The sequence below is a fragment of the Leptonychotes weddellii genome, chromosome 3 (assembly GCF_054177405.1).
Source record: "Leptonychotes weddellii isolate Sample4059 chromosome 3, ASM5417740v2, whole genome shotgun sequence".
Lineage (NCBI taxonomy): Eukaryota > Metazoa > Chordata > Mammalia > Carnivora > Phocidae > Leptonychotes > Leptonychotes weddellii.
In genome coordinates this window covers 6,995,426-7,018,263 of record NC_138371.1, presented here as the reverse complement: position 1 = coordinate 7,018,263, position 22,838 = coordinate 6,995,426, and the positions used below count along the sequence as shown (strand labels likewise).

General features: G+C 42.3%; 1 protein-coding gene and 1 long non-coding RNA gene across 5 annotated transcripts in view; one reads left to right on the top strand and one right to left on the bottom strand.

Annotated features, from left to right (window-relative positions):
- Nucleotides 1-282: 282 nt before the first annotated feature.
- LOC115941250 (uncharacterized) lies at nt 283-16,649 on the bottom strand. 2 transcript variants are annotated; one of them, XR_014143334.1, is made up of 5 exons: nt 16,153-16,649; nt 14,637-14,739; nt 11,373-11,505; nt 5,931-6,015; nt 283-3,799 (listed from the first exon to the last, which is right to left on the bottom strand). It is a non-coding gene; the product is annotated as an uncharacterized LOC115941250 (long non-coding RNA). The 2 variants fall into 2 exon arrangements; XR_014143333.1 differs by lacking the exon at nt 5,931-6,015 and having other exon boundaries at nt 16,153-16,632.
- Nucleotides 16,634-22,838, top strand: part of LOC102737075 (DIS3-like exonuclease 2) — a 117,102-nt gene continuing 110,897 nt past the window's right edge. Inside the window, exon 1 of one of the 3 annotated variants that reach the window (XM_081813392.1) lies at nt 16,634-16,781. The gene's annotated coding sequence lies outside the window, so the exon portion shown is untranslated. The remainder of the gene's footprint in view (nt 16,782-22,838) is intronic. The other 2 variants (XM_081813393.1, XM_081813390.1) reach the window with 2 other exon arrangements.

Sequence of the window (22,838 nt, the reverse complement as noted above, 5' to 3'; positions counted from 1 at the left end):
GTGTAGAGCCCAATGCGGGGCTTGAACTCACAGCCCTGAGATCAAGACCTGAGCTGAGATCAACTGAGCCACCAAGGTGCCCCATAACCCATCATATTTTTTTTTTTTTAAAGATTTTATTTATTTATTCATGAGAGACAGAGAGAGAGAGAGAGGCAGAGGGAGAAGCAGGCTCCCAAGGAGCAGGAAGCCCGATGCGGGACTCGATCCCAGGACCCTGAGATCATGACCTGAGCCGAAGGCAGACGCTTAACCATCTGAGCCACCCAGGCGCCCAACCCATCATATTTTTTAATGGTTTTTTGCTTTGGTGTCATTTTTAGAAAGGCCTGCCCCTTCACTTCCCAAGATGAAATAAACATCGCCTATTTTCTTCCCCAGTACTTTTATGGAGTTTTGTATGTGTTGGTATATGTGTACATTTTTATAGCTGGAATTTACTAAGGTGTGAGGTAGAGAGCCAGCTTTATTTTTTTAACATGAAAAAATTTAAAGCAAGTGTTACCAATCACCACAATCATTAAAGCATTCTGTGGGTTGCTGTTGGGACACATGAGTAACCAGCCTATCCAGAAAATGATATCAAGGTATTAAGATACAACTTAATGAGAAGGGAGGGCAGAATCCAATGGCTTTATCCTACCTGATCTTATCTCTGATCAGTGACTCCCTTTCTAAATGAAACAGCCCGGATCAAGGAACTTGTAGGGTTAAGGCATCAACCCCAGATCTGTGTCAGGAACTGGGCTTCTCCCTGAGCACATGGGGCTCAGACCCTCACCGATTCTGCCCCTGGAGCCCAGGGTCACGGAGAGGGCAACAAACAGTCTTATGCACCTAACATCTCTTCACAGAGTGTTGAAGAATACAGGCGAGCTCTGGGTGGCCAAGTGAGAGAGTCCAGTGGCTCACAGAGGTCCGAACTTGGGTAACAGGGTGTGGATTTGCTCTGCGATGCTAAGGGGCAGGAAAGCCTACATTTCTCTATTTTTCGAAGTCAGATTAAACGTGGCTCAGTCTTCAGCTGCCTTATTGACAGGACGGTCAATTTCATGATTTTGGGGAGCCACCTCTCTGCCGAGGATTCCTCAAGAGTCCTGGGGGGCAGTGGGAGTCAGGTTCGTGGCAACTCAGGAGGTTTAACTGGGAGAATTTAGAGAAGACTCCTTCCGTGAGGACACTATGATGGCCCACATGGTTGTGTCTTTCCCCCATGTCAGCTTTGTTCAATCATAAAGCAAGGTAAACATGACAGTAAAGCAGGTTCAGGATTCTGGGCTCAATGACATTTCACTGTGTGTTCAATGTGGCTTCTCGCACGGCACACACTGCAAAGCACAGCACAGAGTCGCACAACTGCCAAGATACAACAAGGGGTAGGAAGTGAACAAACCAAACGCTAAGTCAGCTGAGCGTGCAGTTGAGATGGGGCCCCTGTCCCATCTGGGTCGGCTCTTGGCACGTGCCGTTTATTACGTTCAAGCAGTGGAGGATCTCTGTTCTGTTCAGAGGTCAATCAGGCAGAACCTGATGGGGTCAGACGTGAAAGGGTCAGCATCTAGAAAGTCTGACAGTTTGCTGCGGAAATCCTCCCATTTTAAAGGAGTTTAATCGGTCTTGGGCCTTGGCAGACCTTCTCTGGTTCTGCCGGGTATCAGTCCTGGGTGCCATCAGCCTGGGCTAGTTTCTGCGATATCTGGTCTTAGCTACAACCCCCATGTCTGCTTGCATCACCGCCCAACACCAGCCGCCGCTGACACAAGTGACTCCATTTTGCTCTCTACAACTACCCACGAGATAAGGGGACTAAAGGGAGATTGAGAGCTGGGAGCATGAAAGATGGGCCTTTCAATAGTACTTTTAACTGCTGAAAGCAGCCACTGGCAGAACGTGGCCAAGCAGGGCAGAGAATAAGCAGAATGGATTTGGGGGCTGAGCAGGTAAATGGAGAATAACCAGCATGGGGCCTTATGGGAGTCCTGAAAGGAACCCCCCAGCCCGTGGTCTCACTGGTGTTTCTTTTTTTTTTTCAGAGCGGGAGAGTGGGGGAGGGGGAGAGGAAGAGAGAGACTCTTAAGCAGGCCCCACCCTCAGCACGGAGCCTGATGTGGGGCTCGACCTCACAACCCTGAGATCATGACCTGAGCCGAAATCAAGAGCTGGATGTTTAGCTGACTGAGCCACTCCACACTGAGGCGCCCCACCCTGGTATTTCTTAACTCTAGTCTGGGAAATCGAGCCCTCCCGGGCAGGAGCTCACACCTATGTCGTGATCACGCCAGCCCACTGTCACCATGGGGGGGCCTGGGGGCTCGGCTGTGTGTGGGTTGGAAAAGCTGCGCTGCCTTGGGGTGCCAATGCTTTCCCTGGACACCGGTAACATGGGCAACAACCTCTGCCTTCCCCACTCAACTAAGGGACCCAGAGGTGGGGCCGGTCTCCCCGGGGTGGTAGAGGTGGTGGACCAGGCACGAGCACCAACGGAACTGTGGTTCTGAGGCTCTCCTAGAGTTTCGCTGTGGCTGACCTACACCTGCACCCTGGCGAGCAGAGCCAGTGAGCCGGAGCCACCTCGGACATCGGAGCCACGGGGCTGGAGGCAGCAACAGCAGCCAGCGGGAGGCCCCCAGGTAGGGTGTGGGTGGGGTGGACTCCTGCAATGATGGAGGCCTGTGTCCCTGAAGGACTGTCTGCATTTCTGCTTCCCTAGCAGGCAGCCGGAGGGAACATACTGGGGACAAATTTGGGGACATATCCAAGCACGGCAGGAAAACTTCATATATTAGGGTAGGCTACACCCCCAAACTGACCAGCCTTCCTGCTGACAAGGCAGGGAGGTCCCAGAGTTGGGGTAACTTGGACATAAATGTAAATGTGATCTTACTTGTCCAACAAGCAGGTGAAGCTTATGGACTCTCCCATTACACTGGTTTTGATATTGTGAAAAATAAATAAATGTGTCTCAGGGAAAGAGCTAGGAATGGATTCATGAAATCCACAAGCTTACCTCCACTGAAATGAAACAAAACCTGGGGAAGTGATAGCCTCTTGAAAATTCACCTTATGTCTCTGAGAACTGTGAGGTTCGCTAATCACGAGAGCTTTCCTTATGATATTGTCCCTATGGAAAAGAGAGCTTCCATCCACATTTTTATTATCAGTCAATGTCTAGAAGAGTTTACATTCCTGGAAAGGATAAATTCACTTGAAAGGGGGCAATATTTATTCAACAAAGAACCAACTCCTCTGAGTCTGCTGAACTTGGTTTAATACTTTCTTTCAAATCCCGTATTAAAGGTGAGCAAGAGAGGCGCCTGGATGGCTCAGCTGGTTAAGCGTAGGACTCTTGGTTTGGCCTGGGGTCATGATCTCAGGGTTGTGGGATCAAGCCCGAGCCCCACGTCAAGTTCTGCTCTCAGTGTGGAGTCTGCTTGAGATTCTTTCCCTCTCCCTCCCCCTCTATTGCTCTCTCTGCTTGCTCATGTGTGTGTGTGCATGTGTGCACTCTCTTTTTCTTTAAAGAAATGTGAGCATGAAAATAAATTTAATGTCGTGATTATTAATTCTAAGGATCTGATCAAAGGATCAGTAAATACAATGGACTGAGTGTTGTAACAAATAAGCTTAGGGGCACCTGGGTGGCTCAGTCGGTTGAGCGTCTGCCTTTGGCTCAGGTCATGATCCTGGGGTCCTGGGATCGAGCCCCGCGTTGAGCCTCAAGTCAGGCTCCGTGCTCGGTGGGGAGTCTGCTTCTCTCTTTTCCTCTGTCTGCTGCTCCGCCTGCTTGTGTTCTCTCTCTCTGTGTCAAATAAATAAATAAAATCTTTTAAAAAAATAAGTAAGCTTAAATACACACAGGCAATTTTCACCTGTAGGAAACAGAGTTTTAAAACAGCTTTTTGAGATATAATGTGTACATTAACCAATTCACCCATTTAAAATGTAGAATTCAATGGCTTTTAGTATATTCAGAGTTGTGCTACCATCACCATAATCCATTTTAAAACATTCCATCACCCTGAACCACCCCCCACCCCCAAACCATCAATCCTCAATCCCTCCATGCCCCACAAACCTAGGCAACCACCAATCTATTTTCTGTGTCTATAGATTTGCCTATTCTGGGCATTTCATATAAATGGAATCAGACAATATGTGGCCTTACATGTCTGCTTTCTTAAAATAACATTTTAAAGATTCAGTGATATTGGGGTGCCTGGGTGGCTCAGTCAGTTAAGCATCTGCCTTTGGCTCAGGTCATGATCCAGGGTCCTGGGATCGAGCCCCGCATCGGGCTCCCTGCTCCGCGGGGAATCTCCTTGCCTCTCTCCCCAGCTTGTGCTCTCACATACTCTCTCTCTCTCAAATAAATAAATAAAATCTTTAAAAAGAAAGATTCAGTCATATGGTGGCATATATCAGTACTTTGTTTTTTTATGGTTACATAATATTCCACGGTATGCATCCACCACATTTTGTTTATCCATTCATCAGTTGATGGACATTTGCATTGCTTCCATTTTTGGCTATTATGTATAATTCTGCTATGAATATATTGCACAGATTTTGGGGTCAACATATGTTTTCATTCTCTTGAGTATATACCTAGGAGTGGAATTACTGGGTCATATGGTAACCCCATGTTTAACTTTTTGAGGAGCTGTCAAACCGTTTTTCAAACTGGTTGCAGCGTACATTCCCACCAACAGTGTGTGAAGGTTCTGACTGTTCCACATCATTATCAACACTTGTTTTATCTGTTTTTTTTTTAAGATTTTATTTATTTATTTGACAGAGACAGAGAGAGAGGGGGAACACAAGCAGGGGGAGCGGCAGGCAGAGGGAGAAGCAGACTCCCCGCCGAGCAGGGAGCCGGGCGGGGGGCTCGATCCCAGGACCCTGGGATCTGAGCCAAAGGCAGCTGCCCAACCGCCTGAGCCACCCAGGCGTCCCTTATCTGTCTTTTTGATTACAGCCATTCTAGTGGGTGTGAAGAAAGAGGTCTTTAAACAATAACAATTATGGTGAGAGCTAAACAATCTCATGAATGGTATTGGATTCCTTTTTTTTTTTTTTTAAACAGACAGTGAAGAGATGCTCAACATCACTCATCACCAGGGAAATGCAAATCAAAACTACAGTGAGATATCACCTCACATCTGTCAGAATGGCTAAAATCAACAACATAAAAAACAAGCGTTAGCAAGGACACGGAGAAAAAGGAACCCTTGTGCACTGTTGATGGGAATGCACACTGATGCAGACCTTGTGGAAAACAGTATGGAGGGCCCTCAAAAAATTAAAAGTAGAACTACCCTGTGATCTAGTAATCACACTAGTAAAGAATATGAAAACACTAATTCAAAGGGATACATGCACCCCTATGTTTATAACAGCATTATTTACAATAGCCAGACTATGGAAGCAGCCCAAGTGTTCACCCATAGATGAATGGATAAAGAGGGTGTGGTATGTATATATGTACACAATGGGATATTGTTTAGCCATAATAAAGACTGAAATCTTGCCATTTGCAATGACATGGATGGAGCAAGAGAGTATAATGCTAAGTGAAATAATTCAGAGAAAGACACGTACCATATCATCTTGCTCATATGTGGAATTTAAGAAACAAATGAACAAAGAAGAAAAGAGACAAACAAACAAACAAACAAACCAGACTCTTAACGATAGAGCACAAACTGATGGTTACCAGAGGGAAGGTGGGGGTGGGGGGACGGATGAAACAGGTGAAGGGGATTAAGAGGACACTTATCTTAATGAGCACTGAGCCATGTATAGAACTGTTGAATCACTATATTGTACATTTGAAATGAATATAACACTGTATGTTAACTATACTGGAATGAAAATAAAACAATTTAAAAACAAAAGAGAAAAAGAAATATGTGTTTGGATATAGGTATTACCCGACTGCAAACTTGCTCTCCTCTGCAGACAGATGGCATTGCTGATAGAGATGTTGGCCGATATTTTCAGAGTTCAGGGACTATTCTTCAAGAGGAACAAAAATATTGACCCCTGAGTAAGGTGAATGAGTTCATTGTTTATCTTAACCTTCTTCCCCATGGTGAAACACTTGCCATCCATAACATGGAAGCAAAATGTAACTGTTTTTACTGCATCTGACAAGATAATTCTGGTGAACATGAAGTGTGAGGATTTGGTTAAGAATTCTCGGGGATGGGGCACCTGGGTAGCTCAGTCGTTAGGTGTCTGCCTTTGGCTCAGGTCGTGATCCCAGGGTCCTGGGATCAGGCCCTGCATCTGGCTCCTTGCTTAGTGGGGAGCCTGCTTCTCCCTCTGTCTGCCACTCCCCCTGCTTATGCTCTCTCCATCTCTCTCTCTGACAAACAGATAAATAAAATCTTAAAAAAAAAAAGAATTCTTGGGGACCATCTGAGGCAGTGGGAAGCCCCAGGCTTCTACCTCCTGGCTGACTGCAATTTTGGGCCTGTGTATGGGCCTCCTGGCTGTGGGAGGAGATGGTGGGGGATTCAAGGTTGGCAGCAAAGAGAAATGGCCCGATTGGAAGCGAGGAGAACCACAAAGCTGACCTGAGAGGGATGACTGAGCAGAGCTCTTGCGGAGAGGCGACATTTGGCACGAGATAAGGAAACTGCTTGACCCAGTGGCGAGCCCAAGGCCACGGACTGTCTGTGGGAGAGATGGGTTCAAGCCTCTCTGAGCCATTGTCTCTGACTACCGTCACACAGAGCAGGGACCATGAAAATGTTGATTGTGTGAATGATGGGTGTCGGGATAGAGGAAGCTGGTAACAAGAGGGGGACTGGGTGCTGCTGGACAGGGATGGGGGGCACTTTTTCACTGGCTACTCTTTGCACTAAATGAGTATATTACTTTTCAGAATAAATACGTCAAATAACAAGTTCTACTATCTCCCACCAGAATAAGAGGCCGCTTTTGAAGGATCAAAAATCAGCTTAGCTTCAGTTTTCCTTTTTTTTTTTCAAAATAAATATTCTAAATAAATAAATATTCTAAGCCCAGCATGATGCCCTGGTTGCTGTTCCATCCTTGTACACTAAAAATAAATGAGGCAAAATGGGCAGGAAATTGTTTATAGCAAGAATTACAGAAAACAGTGATTATTGCACTTTAATAAAACTCTACAAATTAATTGGATTGAAGGCTTTGATAGAGGATTGGTTAAAGTCATGAAAAAACAATATATTCAGAAGAAAATACATTTATAGCATATAAAAGAAGTCAAAACATCACCAGGAATCATACAGATGAAGTTCAAACATAAAGCACTATTTTCAATCACTAAAATAGTTTTTTTTTAAGTATAATACCCAATTCTGACAAAGTTATAGTGAAATTGCTTTAGGGCAGCATTAACTTGAAAATTACATATATTTGGAGTATGTATTGGATATATATCAATTGTCATAAAAATGTTTATACTGCTTGATTGAGGAATCTCAAGTTAGTATATCTTGTCTAAGGAAATTATCCAAAAGGAGCTTAACCAAATATACAAAAATGGTATCAAACACTGAATACAATTATTGCTTAATTAAAAAAATGCTTAAACACTGAATACAATTATTGTGCACAAACTTAATGGAATATTATACAGTCTTTTAAATTAATAAATAAAAATAATTTTTTCAAAGCAAACAATTTCATGCATGTGCAGAGATTTAGTTGCATGGATGTTTATTTAACACTGTTTATGATAAAAGATTGGAAATTATGTATCTAACAGTATGATGTAATTTTGGTCAAATAACTAATGGAAAATTCATAATGTTTATTTAAATTAATAACTATATAGAATTGTATTTGTCCACATGCTGATACATAATTTCAAGTTTTTGAAGTGAAAAAGTTACAAAACAATGGCAAAGTATATTCCATTTCGATTTCAAAACTTTTCAGACTTTTCAATTTCAAAACTTACTAAAAAGCTACAGTAATCATAACAGTATGGCACTGGCATGAAGTTAGACTTATAGATCAATAGGATAAAACTGAGAGCCCAGAATAAATCCATATGCCTGCGGTCAACTGGTTTCGACAAGGGTGCCAAGATCATTCAGTGGGAAAAGAATAGTCTTTTTAACAAATGGTGCTGGGACAACAGGATAACCACAGGCAAAAGAGTGAAGTGAGACCGGGACCTCATACCATATACAAAAATTATCCCAAAATATATAAAAGATTTAAATGTAAGAGCTAAAACAGGAAAAAACATAGGCATAAATCTTTGTGACCTTGGATTAGGCAGAAGTTTCATAGATACGACACCTACAGCACAAGCAACCAAAGAAAAATAGATAATTTGGACTTCATCAAAATTAAAACTTTTTTATTGCACTGGAGGATATTATTAAGATAGTAAAAATACAACCCACAACATGGGAGAAAATACTTGCAAATCACATACTTGATAAGGGCCTCGCATCCAGAAAACATAAAGAATTCTTATAATTCAACAATAAAAAGGCAAGCCAATTAAAAAAAAGGGTGACAGACTTGAACAGACATTTCTCCAAAAAGATACAAAAAAGGTCAATAAGTACATGAAAAGATGCTCACCATCACTAGTTATTAGGGAAATGCAAATTAAAATTTCAAGGAGATACCACTTTACTAGATATCACTCTACTAAAATGGCTGTAATAAAAAAAATGGAAATAACAAATGACATCAAGGTTGTGCAGAAATCTGAACCCTCGTCCATTGCTGGTGGGAATTTAAAATGGTGTAGTTACCACATAACCTGGCCCATATGACCCAGCAATTCCATGTCTATGTGTATACCCGAAAGAATTGAAAACATATATTTATGCAAAAACTTATACTTGAATGTTCCTAGCAGCATTATTCATAATGGCCAAAAAGTGTAAACACCCCAAATGTTTATCAACTGATGAAGAGATAAACAGAATGTGGATATACATACAGTGGAATATTAGTTATCCATAAAAAGGAATGAAGTACTGATTCATGCTACAATATGGACGAACCTTGAAAACATGCTAAGTGAGAGAAGCCAGTCACAAGGACCAAGCCACATTCCTCTTATATGAAATGTCCAGGATAGGGAAATCCATAGAGACAGAAAATTGGTAGTTGCCTAGGTCTGGGAGGATGGGAGGGAAATGACAGCTAATGGGTATGGGCTTTCTTTTTGGTGTGATGAAATGTTCTAAATTGATTGTGGTAATGATTGGAAAACATTGTGAATATACTATAAATCACTGAACTGTACATTTTAAAATGGTGAATTAGATGTTATTTGAATTACACAGTTGACATTTGAACCACATGGGTTTGAACTGTGTGGGTCCACTTATATGCAGCTTTTTTTCTATAAATGTAGCACTGTATGTATTGTAAATGTATTTTATCATTTTCTTAGTAACTTTTTTCCTCTAGCTTACTTTATTGTAAGAATACAGTATATAATGCATACAACATATAAAATATGTGTTAATTGAGTGTTTATGTTATTGGTAAGGCTTCCAGTTAACAGTAGGCTATTAGCAGGAACATTTGGTTATATGCAGGGGCGCCTGGGTGGCTCAGTCGTTGAGCGTCTGCCTTCGGCTCAGGTCATGATTCCAGGGTCCTGGGATCAGCCCTGCATCGGGCTCCCTGCTCGGCGGGAAGCCTGCTTCTCCCTCTCCCACTCCCCCTGCTTATGTTCCCCTCTCTCACTGTGTCTCTCTCTGTCAAATAAATAAATAAATTAAAAAAAGTTATATGCAGATTTTCAACTGTCTGGGGGATTAGTGCCCCAACCCCTGCATTGTTCAAGGGTCAACTGTATATCTCATCTTAAAAATTTCAGAAAAGTATATTCCAAGCCAAACTCAAATGTCTATCTATATGTCTATCTGTCTATTTCTGGGTGGTGGAATCAAGCATACATTTTTAGTTGCTTCTTCATAATCAAATGTATTAGCTAAGTTATTTCCAATTAACATTTATAATTTATGTAATAGCGTAAGATAAAAGAAAACTCTACAATAAACATGGACCATACTAAGTTACAATTTATAAAAGAAGGGATGTAAGATAGTTACACATTCTGCAACTATGCGGGAGTATCTAGCACTAGTCCTGAAAAATAGAACAAAATAAAAATAATTGTGCACAAGTAGTAAAATTATGTATGAATTTTTTTGAAACTTTTTTCAGTATTATGATTTTTATCTTTACAAGTAGGAGGGAAATAACCATATTTGCCTCATGAAATGAATTTGGTTTTTATTTGATATTGAAAGTGTTAATGACAACATTATCAACTCTAGGTGCCTTTTTTAAAAGAATTCACTGATTCATTCTACAATAAATTTTCCATTCTACAATAAACTTTTCCTTTAGCTAATCTTTTCCTTTTACCTGAGTTCTCTTTTCTTCTTGTGTAAGTTGTATTCAAAATTGTTAACTCCCTTTAATATTTAAAACTTATTAGAGTTTAACTTTGAATAATATTTCCTAATAATTGAAACTTTTTTTGTGTTTATAGTTTTTGCATTTTGTTTCTCTTATATTCTCTTGGGTATTTAGTTGGTTATCCTAACAGTCTGCAAATATTTTATTAGTTAATTTCTTCTCAGTTTTGCATATTAAGCAGATACCCTCTTATTTTCTAATTTATTTGTTTCAAATTTTTTGATTTTCCCCTTTAAATTTGTTACCTAAATCTTTAAAAAATTTAAGTATAGAGTTAATTATTTTTTTCTTTTTCCTTCTTATTAGCATAGGCAGGAGAGATACAAAAGTTCACTGACAGCTTTAACTGTGTAAATGGTATCTTTTTTTCTTTGTCTTTAATGTAATGTCCCCATATTTGGTGTTGCCTTTTTAACTCAATTATTCCATCACAGAGTCTTTCTTCCATTCTTGCATGGTCGTGTGCATATAGGTAGAATATTGGCTTTCTCTTCAACTTTATTTTATGGAAGTCCGAGAAAGCATGTGTAAAATCTTTGTCTACCTATTGTGAATATCTTTATCTTGAAAATTGCAATTAATTGTTTGTGAAGGCTTAATGTGCACTTGAGAAAGCTCCCTATTTCCCAATTTTTCCTCTTTGGATCAGTTCCTCCAATTGCCTCCTTCTGTGGAAGTAATGGAGGCCCCCGAGGTGCAGGGACTTGCCCATGATCTCTCAGTGGGGCTGGGGCAGAGCCTGTGTTTGGGGCCAATGAATGGAGCATTGTGGAGAGTTAACGCCAACATGCTCCAACAGCACCCTTCCCCTGCTGGTGCCCCGTTCTGTTGAAAAGCTACAGAGCAGGGCTGCCTTAGGCCAGACAGCTTTATTGTATGCACACCCTCCCCTGCAGCTTACACTGCATCATACTGACCTGTTATCCTTGGGCTTCTCTTTGGCCTTGCCTGAAGAAGGGATTCTTTCCTAGGATGCTGTCTTCTCATGAAAACAGACCTCCAGTGGGTCCTGCCACGGGTGTTCTGGGCATGCCCAGGTATGCCAGAATCCTGGGATGAACATAACTTAATCAGTCAAGCTGGGACCCGCTATACCTGCTTTCATGCAAGCATGATTTACCTGAGCCAGGCTCTTAAATTATTCTATCTCCCCTTTCTTTAAATGTATTTTTTTTAAAAAGATTCATAGGTGTGGATTTTGTCTTTTTAATCCAGTCTATGATGCTGTTTTTTAAATAGGAGAATTTAGTCCATTTACATGTAATCTTATAATTGTTGTAATTGTGTTATTCTGTATTTTTCTCAGTTAATAAAATTCTTTGTTTTCTCTTTAGCTTAATTTAGGATTTCTATTGGAGGCCATGTTTTTTCATTCATTTAAGTGAGATGAGATGTTCTCACGATTTTCTGAACAACCCAATTTCCTAGTGTTCTACTATGTTTTCCCTTACCCAACAAAAAACAGACTGTGCTCATTTCTTTATATTTGTTCTAATTAAAAACTACTTTTCTTGGGCGCCTGGGTGGCTCAGTTGGTTAAGCGACTGCCTTCGGCTCAGGTCATGATCCTGGAGTCCCGGGATCGAGTCCCACATCGGGCTCCCTGCTCGGCAGGGAGTCTGCTTCTCCCTCTGACCCTCCCCGTCTCGTGCTCTCTCTCTCTCACTCTCGCTCTCAAATAAATAAAATCTTTAAAAAAATAATAATAAATAAAAATTAAGGTAAATTTAAAGCCAAAGATGTGGGAATAAAAACTTAGAAAGAATAACATTGTAAATGACAAGTTTCTAAAATTCATACTTGAAGTAGCATATGTTAAATAGAAAATAAAAGAAACAAAAGAGCAAAGAACTAGAAAATAAAAAAAATCTAAAAAATTAAGAATAACATGTTGATAGATCTTGATAAAATGAGCAGTTAGAAGTATTCAAAAAGACAAGATTTTAAATAGGAGATAGAAGGTAAAAGAGAAATTAAGATAAGGGCTAAGATCTATGAGGCAAAAGTTGTGGAGGATCTAGAAGGATTTATATTTAAACAGCTAAGAGAAAAATAATACTCATAAAGATAGAGGGAAAAGAAAAACTAAGTTTAAAAAAAACTAAGTTTAAAGTGAGACAAGAACAAAAACAGACTCTAATCAGACAAGAATTCCAAGTGGGAAATAGTGGTCTGGGTGGGGCTAATTGCTGGAATTGAGGAGGCCAAAATCAATTGATATGGCGATGATGAGACATATTTTTTGCTCACCCATAACACTCAGCCAGCAGCACTATCAGCCTGCACACGTAAGGATGAGGCTCATGGCACTTGACTCCATCCCACAGCTGACTGGGTCCTTCCAAAGTCATACCCCTAGGCCAGCAAACACTCCTGCACTTTGGTTCTTGGAATATGTTCAATTCTACCTTAGTTTTTCTTCAACATATTTAATAGTCCTTTTGTTATCTTTTACTTCCTTCAAGATGAAATTCACATGTGAAAGGCAATCAAACATGTTGTTGTTGAATGGATTTGTTCCACTGCATTTCCTTGAAGTTCTTGTGGCGTTTGGTTACTATGCTGTTTGTTTTCTCTCTCTCACACACACCATCTTTATCACCCAGCTTCAATTCTGATGTTCTAACACTTCCTACTGATCCTGATTTGCTTGGTTATTTGCTCCTTTCAGCATAATTAGTAGTAGTGGGATTGGGTGGGGAGGGATGAGACGATCTACAGGACTTGTTCTTGGACCGGGCTGTAAGGGTGAGGGTGTGGTGGAGGGGTGGGGAGTGCAGGAGTCACGGATGTCTCCTACGTGTCTGGGTTTCTGCCTCTGTGACCGGGTGATGTTAGTATAGGAGAACACCGAGTTAGGGGTGGTGGTGGTTAGGAATCAGGGTCAGGCTGGACCTGGAAAACTCTGGGGCACGATAGCTGTCTCTAATCCTTAAATTCCCAGGAAGGCTTGAATTTCATAATAGACACACTCCCTCCCAATGCCAAAATGGAATTCTTCTGGAGGTAGCAGATGGCTCACTGTTTATACCAACAGGGCATGGTAACCCTGGTCCTCTGTTTATATTCTGGGCATTCCTCAAAGCATTTTGCATCATTAATTGGCTATCCATTATCCAAAGAGACCAAAGTCAGACAAAGCACATCATCTGGAACCTTTCATGCCCACACCATCCTGGAAGTACAGAGTTCACCCACAACTCCCTGCAGTTCTCTAAAAATATGCTCTTCACAGCAATGATAAGTTTCCATCTCTTGAGATAGCACTGAAATCTCCTGGAACCCCAGCCAAGTTGAGCCTAATGAATCACCTTGGCCCTTCAACAGAACACGGTTCATTAGAATTGATGCTCTATTCAAGGCTGCCAGGAACATGCAGGGTAGACTTTTATCTATTGTACTTTAAGGATTTGGGGCTTCTTTTTGTCTATATCACAAGTTGACTTTGTCCCTTCTGTTCACAGAACAATTGATTTAGCTTCCTTTTATCAAATTGTAACCATTTTCTGGTCCTGCCTTGCTTATGTTATACCTAGGCTCCCTTGGCTGATATTTTGGGTGTTTTAAACTTTTCAGCCACACATTTCAAATTTCTTGGTTTACTCCCACAGATGGCTGGTTACATCCATTGTCGATAGATTTACAGTGTCTTAGAGAAGACTATGCCTCTTCTGGATGAGCTTGTTGTAATAACTGGATATAATGGGAATGTACTGGTTCTGGACTGGAGGTATGCTTGTGGGGCAAGCCTCTCACCCCAAGTCACTCTACAGTGTGACTCTACAGTTGTGGTTTTCCTTTGGCCCACATGAGGAAGCCCAGAGCTCACTCTACTTAGATGATACGGGAACACGTCACCCAGCCCTGAAGCCTTCACACTGGCTGACACCAAACTTTGTCAGCCGTCCCCAAATGGGATTTTCCTATTGAACTTATGTACAATGATTGTCTTTCCTTTGCTCTTGTCCTTGCTCATCTATTCCTGCTTCTAATATTTTTATATTTTTATATTAATAAAATTAATAGAAAGTAGGCCGCATTAATAATTTTCTTGGCTTCATCTTCCATTTCTGGCTCTGAAACCCCAGTTTTTATGTTATTAATCCTTTGTTCTTTTCCTTTTCTGGGTCTTCCCATCCCTGGCCCCATTGGGCCCTCTCCCACCCATTGGATCACTGTACCTTTGCCATCTTCTGCGTCCTGCCCCTGCTGGGCTTCTTCCATCTCATCTACAGTTTGAATAGACAATTTTGCCTACATCACAGTTTTGCGGAGGATTCTGACCTGTGTGAACATTAAAAACCAAAGGCTCAGGGTGCCTGGGTGGTTCAGTTGGTTAAGCTTCCAACTCTTGATTTTGGCTGAGGTCATGATCTCAGGGTCCTGGGATCAAGCCCTGGGTTAGGCTCCACGCACAGTGGGTGGCGCGCGGGTCTGCTTGAGGATTCTCTCTCATTCTCCCTCTAACCCCCTCCACCCCCTCCACTCAAGTTCTCTCTCTCCCTCTCTCAAATACATAAATCTTAAAAAAAAAAAAGACTCATGGGTTCATTTATTCTTTAAACAAACACCGATTGAGGCCTTTGTGTGAGGCAAGCACCGTAGATGCAAGATAAAACAAATTATTTTCCACATTCAAGAATTAGTAGAGGGGTCCTGGGTGGTTCAGTCGTTAAGCGTTTGACTCTTGATTTCAAGCTCAGGTCATGGTCTCAGGGTCATGGGATTGAGCCCAGTGCTGGGCTCCAGGCTTAGCAGGGAATCTGCTTGAGATTCTCTTCCTCTCCTTCTGTCCCCCCTCCTGCACACGTACTCTCTCTCTCTCTCAAATAAAGAAACCTTTTTTTTATTATTTTTTAAAGATTTTATTTATTTGTTAGAGAGAGAGAGAAAGCACAAGCATGGGAGCAGCAGGTAGAGGAGCCTGATGTGGGTGGGACTCGATCCCAGAACCCTGGGATCATGACCTGAGCTGAAGGCAGATGCTTAATGGGCTGAGCCACCCACCCAGGTGTCCCTAAAATAAAGAAATCTTTTTATTTTTTTTATTTTTATTTTTATTTATTTGAGACAGAGAGAATGAGAGACAGAGAGCATGAGAGGGAGGAGGGTCAGAGGGAGAAGCAGACTCCCTGCCGAGCAAGGAGCCTGATGCGGGACTCGATCCAGGGACTCCAGGATCATGACCTGAGCCGAAGGCAGTCGCTTAACCAACTGAGCCACCCAGGCGCCCCTAAAATAAAGAAATCTTAAAAAAAAAAAAAATTAGTAGAGGAATCCTGAAATTTACAAATACTTTCAAAAACATTAAGGCATTCAGGAACAATTTAACCTATCTCTTTTCCTTGTTTGAATATGGAGCATATGGTGGTGGACTCCTTCACTACACAGATTCAAGCCACTGTCGATATTGACACCATATTCCTGAATTTTGATTTTTCATGGTCACCACTAGGCACTTGATGGCCACATCATGACAGTGGTGACCACGACCTTACTGGAATTCTTTCCTCTCCTGCTGTCTTCTCAGCAGTCCTTCAACCGAACATTCTGACTGCTCTTTGGAGGTTCCTTTACCTTTGTTCACACCTACAATGTTGATGTTTTCTTAGGTTCCATCCTTCTCTACCCACTTCCCTGGGCAGGGCACACTGACCTTTCAGTGGGTTTCTCAACCGAGCCTACTTTCTTTCTTACCTGAAACACTCCTCCCTACTCTTTTTCTTGCTTGAAGTCTCCACCATCGGCTTTTCCCCACCCGCGTCTGGGTAGGCCCCACTGCCTTTACTTAGCCCACCCAGGTGAGCAGCACCCCTCCGCCTGCCCTCCCATCAGTCTGTGCATTCTGAGGGTAGGGACCACGCCTGGATCGCCCCTCTCTGCATCTCCAGTGCCAGCCCTGCTGGCAGGTGTCCAACAACCCAGTGTCTACTAAATGAAAAAATGAGTAAAACCCTGTCCCAGGAAGGGGCCGGCGTGGCTACAGCCGGGGGCCTAGAACCCGAGCTGGGCGGGTTCCGGAGCAGGGGACTGAGGCGGGAAGGCTTCTAAGAGGTGGCCTCGCTAGAGCCACCGGCTACAGCCCATCGCCCCCGCGAGGCGAGGCCCGGGAAGTCGCGTTGGCCCTTCGCCAGTCCCTGCCAGCCGCCCCACCCCCTGCAGCCGCACAACCGCCGACCACCGCCTCCGCCGCGCTCTTGCTGCGCGCGTCGCTCTTGGCCCCTTCCGGCCACCGTTGCTCTCTATACCGCCGCGCCCCTGACCCGGAAGAGCATTCTCCTTAGCAACTGCGGGACCGCCGCGGCGCCAGCCTCTCGGGAGCAACGGTGAGGCCTCCCCGCCCCCGTCCCGCGCGCCTCCCCTCGACCCCTTTCCTGGACCGGCCCCGGGTCTGGCCTGCCGGGTCTCCGCAGCTCTTAGCGGGGCACCTGCGGCAGCGGCCCCGGGCGAGCGCCCTCTACTTCTGGCACCGCTGCCCGACTCCGCCGTCGCCCCTGCCCACCACAAGCCCCCAGCTCTCCGCCGACCCGGCCTGCCAGGCTCGGCTCCTCGCGCCCGGCCCCCCGGCCCCCCCCTTGTAGCCCTCTTAGGGGCGCGGATAGGAAAACCCGAATTAAACAGAGCCTGGTGCTGTAGAGAGGACGCTTCCCGAGGCTCGGGTCCCCTGTGGACGCGTTCTCATGGGTCCTGATACAGATGCTTGGGACTGGCAGGGATGGAGCGTTTGAGCAGCTTTGAACAGCAGCCACTTAACTAGAATACTTGCTGTTTGCTTGCTGCTTTGCGCTTTCCAGAGTGGTGTATTTTATCTGCTTTGTTGATCGTGGAGACTCATGTAATTGAACATTTTGAACTGATCCTTTTCCGGGGATTAGGTTTTCTATTTTTAGCGATGTGCGGTTAGTATCATGTAGCTTAGATTTTGTGTCTTCCAATTTTCTACAGGAGGAACTCTCCCTGGGACTGATTAAGTTTGGGAAAAATTTCAAGAGAAATTTGCTACGTTGAAGAAAGTAGGGACAGGTGTTGTTAATATCTTTGACTTACATTTGAAAAGATACCATGACACTGAAAACCTCCCTTAATTGAGTTTGTAGATGTGGTACTAAGAAAACTCTAAACCTTGTTTGAACATTGTTGGATAACGACTTTATATTTAATCTAATGATGAAGCTAAAACTGAGGCATATGAAAAATCTTCAGGAATGACATTTGCAGGAATTTCTGTACCAAAATCCATTATTTAACGCAGTATAATTTCGTATCAGTTCAGTAAGTATTTAATAGGCACCCACTGTGTTATATTATGTGAAAGGATATAAAATAAGAGTGTATAGATTGTTATTATTGGGAAAACTATAAAGCAGCATTTGTTTAAATGCAAAATCAGAGGGAGGAGAGATCAGTGTGGGCTGGAGTTTTCTGTATTATGTTTATGGATTATATCTCTAAAGTATAGATAGTTTGTATTTGTGTTGGAGGGGACAGGGAATCCTAAATAGTTTCTTATGTTTTTAAGGGTTTTGGGAAATAGTTCCAAGTGACATTTTGTAGTTTTTATTTAAAGCTCTACGATTACTTGATTGCAGTATCTATTTCTTTCACTCTTAGTACAAATCTGGCATTTTTCTTGTTTGAGATCTAAATAAATATGGCTTATAGTAGGGGGCTTTCCCACTTAAGAGATTCATTCCTTTGCTTCTGTGACGGTCTTACTTTTATATGAGTCACCACAGTTTTCAGTAGAGTTAGTTACTAGTTCATATATACTTACGAGTCTTGTGAAATGTTGCTCTTTATTCATTTGACAGGTATTCCAGAGTGCCCCCTATGTAGCAGGCATTGTATCAAGAAATGCCAAAAACAATTTGCTCAGCAAGTAGTAATTCTGCTTTATCTACGATGTGTGTGTGTATTTGTGTGTTTTACTTATCAGCCTTTGATGCTCAACATTTGCCTAGGGACATAGAAGGGCCAGAGAAATGTTTTTTTTTTTTTTTTTTCTTAAGAGTTGAATAGGGATTTTAGGCTTAATTGATTTGGACATCCTCCAAAGATTCATTAAGGAAACCTCTTAGGATGTTTCATTGCTTTCTTATAGGTTTAGTGCCCTATATTCACTTGTTCAACAAATATTTGACTGCTTATTGGGTACACCGTGTTTGGCCTTGGAAATTGGGGGGGTGAGTGAATGCATCTCTGGCCCCTGTCTTTAGCAGATGATACCAAATAATCACATGAATGTAAAACTGCAACAGTGACACTATTTGATTTAGGGAAGTCACTGGAAAGACATTTGAACTAAGATCTGAAGGATGCACGGGAAAGGAAGAGTGTTCCAGTCAGAGCAAACAGCAAGGGCAAAGATGGTGGGGTTCATGGGGAGGACTGGGGATTTAGGGTACAGCTCTATGTAGAGAACAGGACGAGTGTTGAATCTGGTGGGAGAGGGGGTTGGAGAGGTGTGGTGGGCCTTGTAAGCAGGTTGAGGAGTTTTTCTTTATTTTTGGAACAAGGAGAAGTCTCTATACAGTTTTACTTAGAGACTTAGGCTGGATTGCAGATGGGGATGACACAGATTGGTTTTAAATAGTCTGCTTTGTATTTCTACCATTGCTTAGTATTTGTATTGTCTTCTTATTTCCTTAACATGCTCCCTCAGCTTTATTGTAGTTAGAGAAGCTTCCATGTTCTACCAGCGAGATGTGTCCACTTTATTTATTTTTTTAGTTGGGACAAAAGGAATTTTAGGGGTTAGTATTGGACAGTAGAAGTTAGTTGTTCTGAAATATTTTTGCATCAGTATGACTGCTGGGGCACTAACTTCTGTGACTTTTTTAAAAGATTTATTTATTTACTTGAGAAAGAGCACACGCGTGAGAGCACATGGTGGGAGGGAGGGTTAGAAGAAGAGGGAGAGAGTCTTAAGCAGACCCTGCCGAGTTTGGAGCTGGAGGTGGGGCTTGATCTCAGGACCCAGAGATCACAACCTGAGCTGAAACCAAGAGTTGGACGCTGAACCAAGAGTTGGAAGCTTAACCAACTGCGCCACCAAGGTCCCCCTGTGACTGTTTCTTTTTAATTGTAGTAATAAAAACACATAATATAAAACTTACCCTCTTAACCATTTTTAAGTGTATGTTCAGTGATGTTAACTATATTTACACTAGGACTTTTTTATCTTGCAAAACTAAAACTCTGTACCCATTGAACAACTCCCTATTTCTACCACCCCCCTCCCCAGCTTCTGGTGCATTTGAGTTTTATTGCTGTAAATCCTGTTTTTTTTTTTTTTTTTTTTTTTAAGATTTTATTTATTTGACAGAGAGAGAACACAGGCAGAGGGAGAGGGAGAAGCAGGCTCTCCGCCGAGCAGGGAGCCTGACGCAGGGCTCGATCCCAGGACCCTGGGATCATGACTGGAGCCGAAGGCAGACGCTTAACTGGCTGAGCCACCCAGGCACCCCTGCTGTAAATGTTTTTTAAGAATCATTTGTACCACATCTTGTAGTACTCATCTCAGAATGCCTTTGGACCAGTTGATTTTGGGTATTGGACTGAAAATGATTTTGAGATGGCTCAATATTTTAAGTACAAAAAAGTATAACAAAGCATTTTCTTGGGTGGGGGAGATTTGTAAATTTTTATTTGCAGTTTCCCAATTTGTCCTAAACTTTGGATTCCTGCAGTGTTGTGGAACTAGCCTTATAGAATCCAGTTTTTAGAATGTCCTTTGAATCTTCAGAAAATTTTTTTGTTTTATGTGGGGAATTGCTGTGGGAAGTGAAGTTCATTTTCATGCAAATACTACTGAGCACATGCACAAGTCAGACTGTGAGTGGGCCTGGAATGGTTCCATAGATCCCTCTGAGGTCCAGCCATCTGTGCCATACTGGTGATGTCAGGGAGACAGCCAGCATTCTTGTTGTCTTTATTAAATGGAGGGTGGTGGAGCTGCACGAGATGCTCCTTTGTGTCACATTATGGGACATAGAAGGATCTGACAAGGACTTTTCAGATAGCATTTTATTTGGAACCATAGCAAGAACTTGATGCCCCGAGTTGTAATTATACGATTAACCCTCACATTGAGGCTGGAAGTGGTCAGGTTTAGTCAACTGTTAGTCCAAAGAACTTATTTTTCTAGTTTCTTTTTTATTGTGGTAAAATTTACCATCTTAACCATTTTTAAGTGTATGGTTCAGTGGTATTAATTAGTTTCATAATGTGTAAACATCACCACAATCCATCCCCATAACTATTTTTCATCTTTTTTTTTTTTTTAAAGATTTTATTTATTTGACAGAGCAAGAGAGCACAAGCTGGGGGAGCTGCACAGGACAGGGAGAAGCAGGCTCCCTGCTGAGCAGGGAGCCCGATGCACACGGCTCGATCCCAGGACCCTGAGATCATGACCTGAGCCAAAGGCAGACGCTTAACCGACTGAGCCACCCAGGCACCCCCATAACTATTTTTCATCTTGTAAAACTGAAATTCTATGTCCGTTAAACAACTTTGTATTCCCTCTCCCCAGCTTCTGGCAACCACTATTCTACCTTCTGTCTCTATAATTTTGAGTACTCTGAGTACCTCAGAAGTAGAGTTATACAGTATTTATCTTTTTGTGACTGGCTTATTTCATTTAGCATAATATTCTTAAGGTTCATCCATATCGTAGCATAAGTCAGAATTTCCTCCTTTTTAAAGGCTGAATAATATTCCATTATATGTATATACCACATTTTGCCTATCCGTTCATCTGTTGATGAACACTTGGGCTGCTTCCATGTTTTAGCCATTGTGAATGATGCTGCTATGAACATGGGAGTACCATCCAACTACTTTATTTATTTATTTATTTATTTTTACTTTATTTTTTTAAGATTTTATTTATTATCTGGCAGAGAGAGAACAAGTAGGGAAGTGGCAGGCAGAGGGAGAGGGAGAAACAGATTCCCCGCAGAGCAGGGAGCCTAATGTGGGGCTCCATCCCAGGACCCTGGGATCATGACCTGAGCCGAAGGCAGATGTTTAACTGGCTGAGCCACCCAGGCGCCCCAACATCCAAATACTTTTAATTCCTTTCTTACATTCTAATAACAGCTGCCTGTGGGACCCACTAATGTCGGCAGACAAGAGAGAGTGTTCACACTGGCAGGGAAGGCCTTTAATGGGCACAAAGTACAGTGAAAATGTCACTGATGACACCTGGGGCTGATAAGGGCTGATGGAGGTACCTTGCCTCAGAAAATGCCTTCTAATTAGAAAATAAACAAGAGGATGGAGGCTATTATTTCTGGAGCCCTCTCCCCTCCTGTGTGTCAAATAATTCACGTGCCGTATGCCATTTAATACCAATTGTTGTCCAGTGAGAAAGATGGTTTGACTCTTGTACTGATAAGAAAACTAGGCTCAGGGAGTTTACTTTAAGTCAAGGCAATATGTGGGAGGACCAAAGTATGCACCCATGTCTGTCTAATTCCAAAGCCCATATTCCTTCCACAGCACTGCATCATGCTACTTCTCTGAATCAGGTTCTGATTTCAGCATAAATGCTGGGCATGAGCATATCAACATAAATACTACAGGGACTATATAGAAAAGGGCAACTAATGAAGTAGGCTGATACAGTAGGAAGTTTAAAAAAATCTTTAAAATGAAGGAAAATACTGTTGGAGTATCTGGTAGAATGGAGAGCTTGGGTACCCAAACCAGGAGGAGGCAGAAAATCATATGATGCTGAGGAACTCTGCTCTTTAGGTTCCTCGGCAGGTTTCCTTTGATGAAATTGGATTGTTTCTAAGTCCCATTAGGCTTTGATGAGGGAGAGAGGTTTGTAGTGATTGTCTAGGTGCTAGGAGGGATTCAGAGAAAGGCCCCAGACATTTCTCTTTAACTTCTCATTTAGAGAGCATTTCTCCACATGGGAAACAGTTGCTTCTTTCTCTTTGCCATGGTCTGCTTTAATCTGTTTTAAGGGATTGAATATGAAACTATAGTAGCAGTTACAATACCAGGGAGGAGATAATAGCACATTGTTATTTTTATTTAATCCTACTTAAAATAAAAGCAACAATTGACATGGTTTGTTATTCTTTTTAGTTACTTTAAGTCTTTTTTTTTTAAGATTTTATTTATTTATTTATTTGAGAGAGAGAGAGAGAGAGTGAGAGAGAGAGCGCAAGAGGGGGTAGGGTTAGAGGGAGAAGCAGACTCCCCGCCGAGCAGGGAGCCTGATGTGGGACTCAATCCCGGGACTCCGGGATCATGACCTGAGGCGAAGGCAGTCGCTTAACCAACTGAGCCACCCAGGTGCCCTGTTTTTTTGTTTTTTAAAGATTTTACTTATTTATTTGACAGAGAGAGAGACAGCGAGAGAGGGA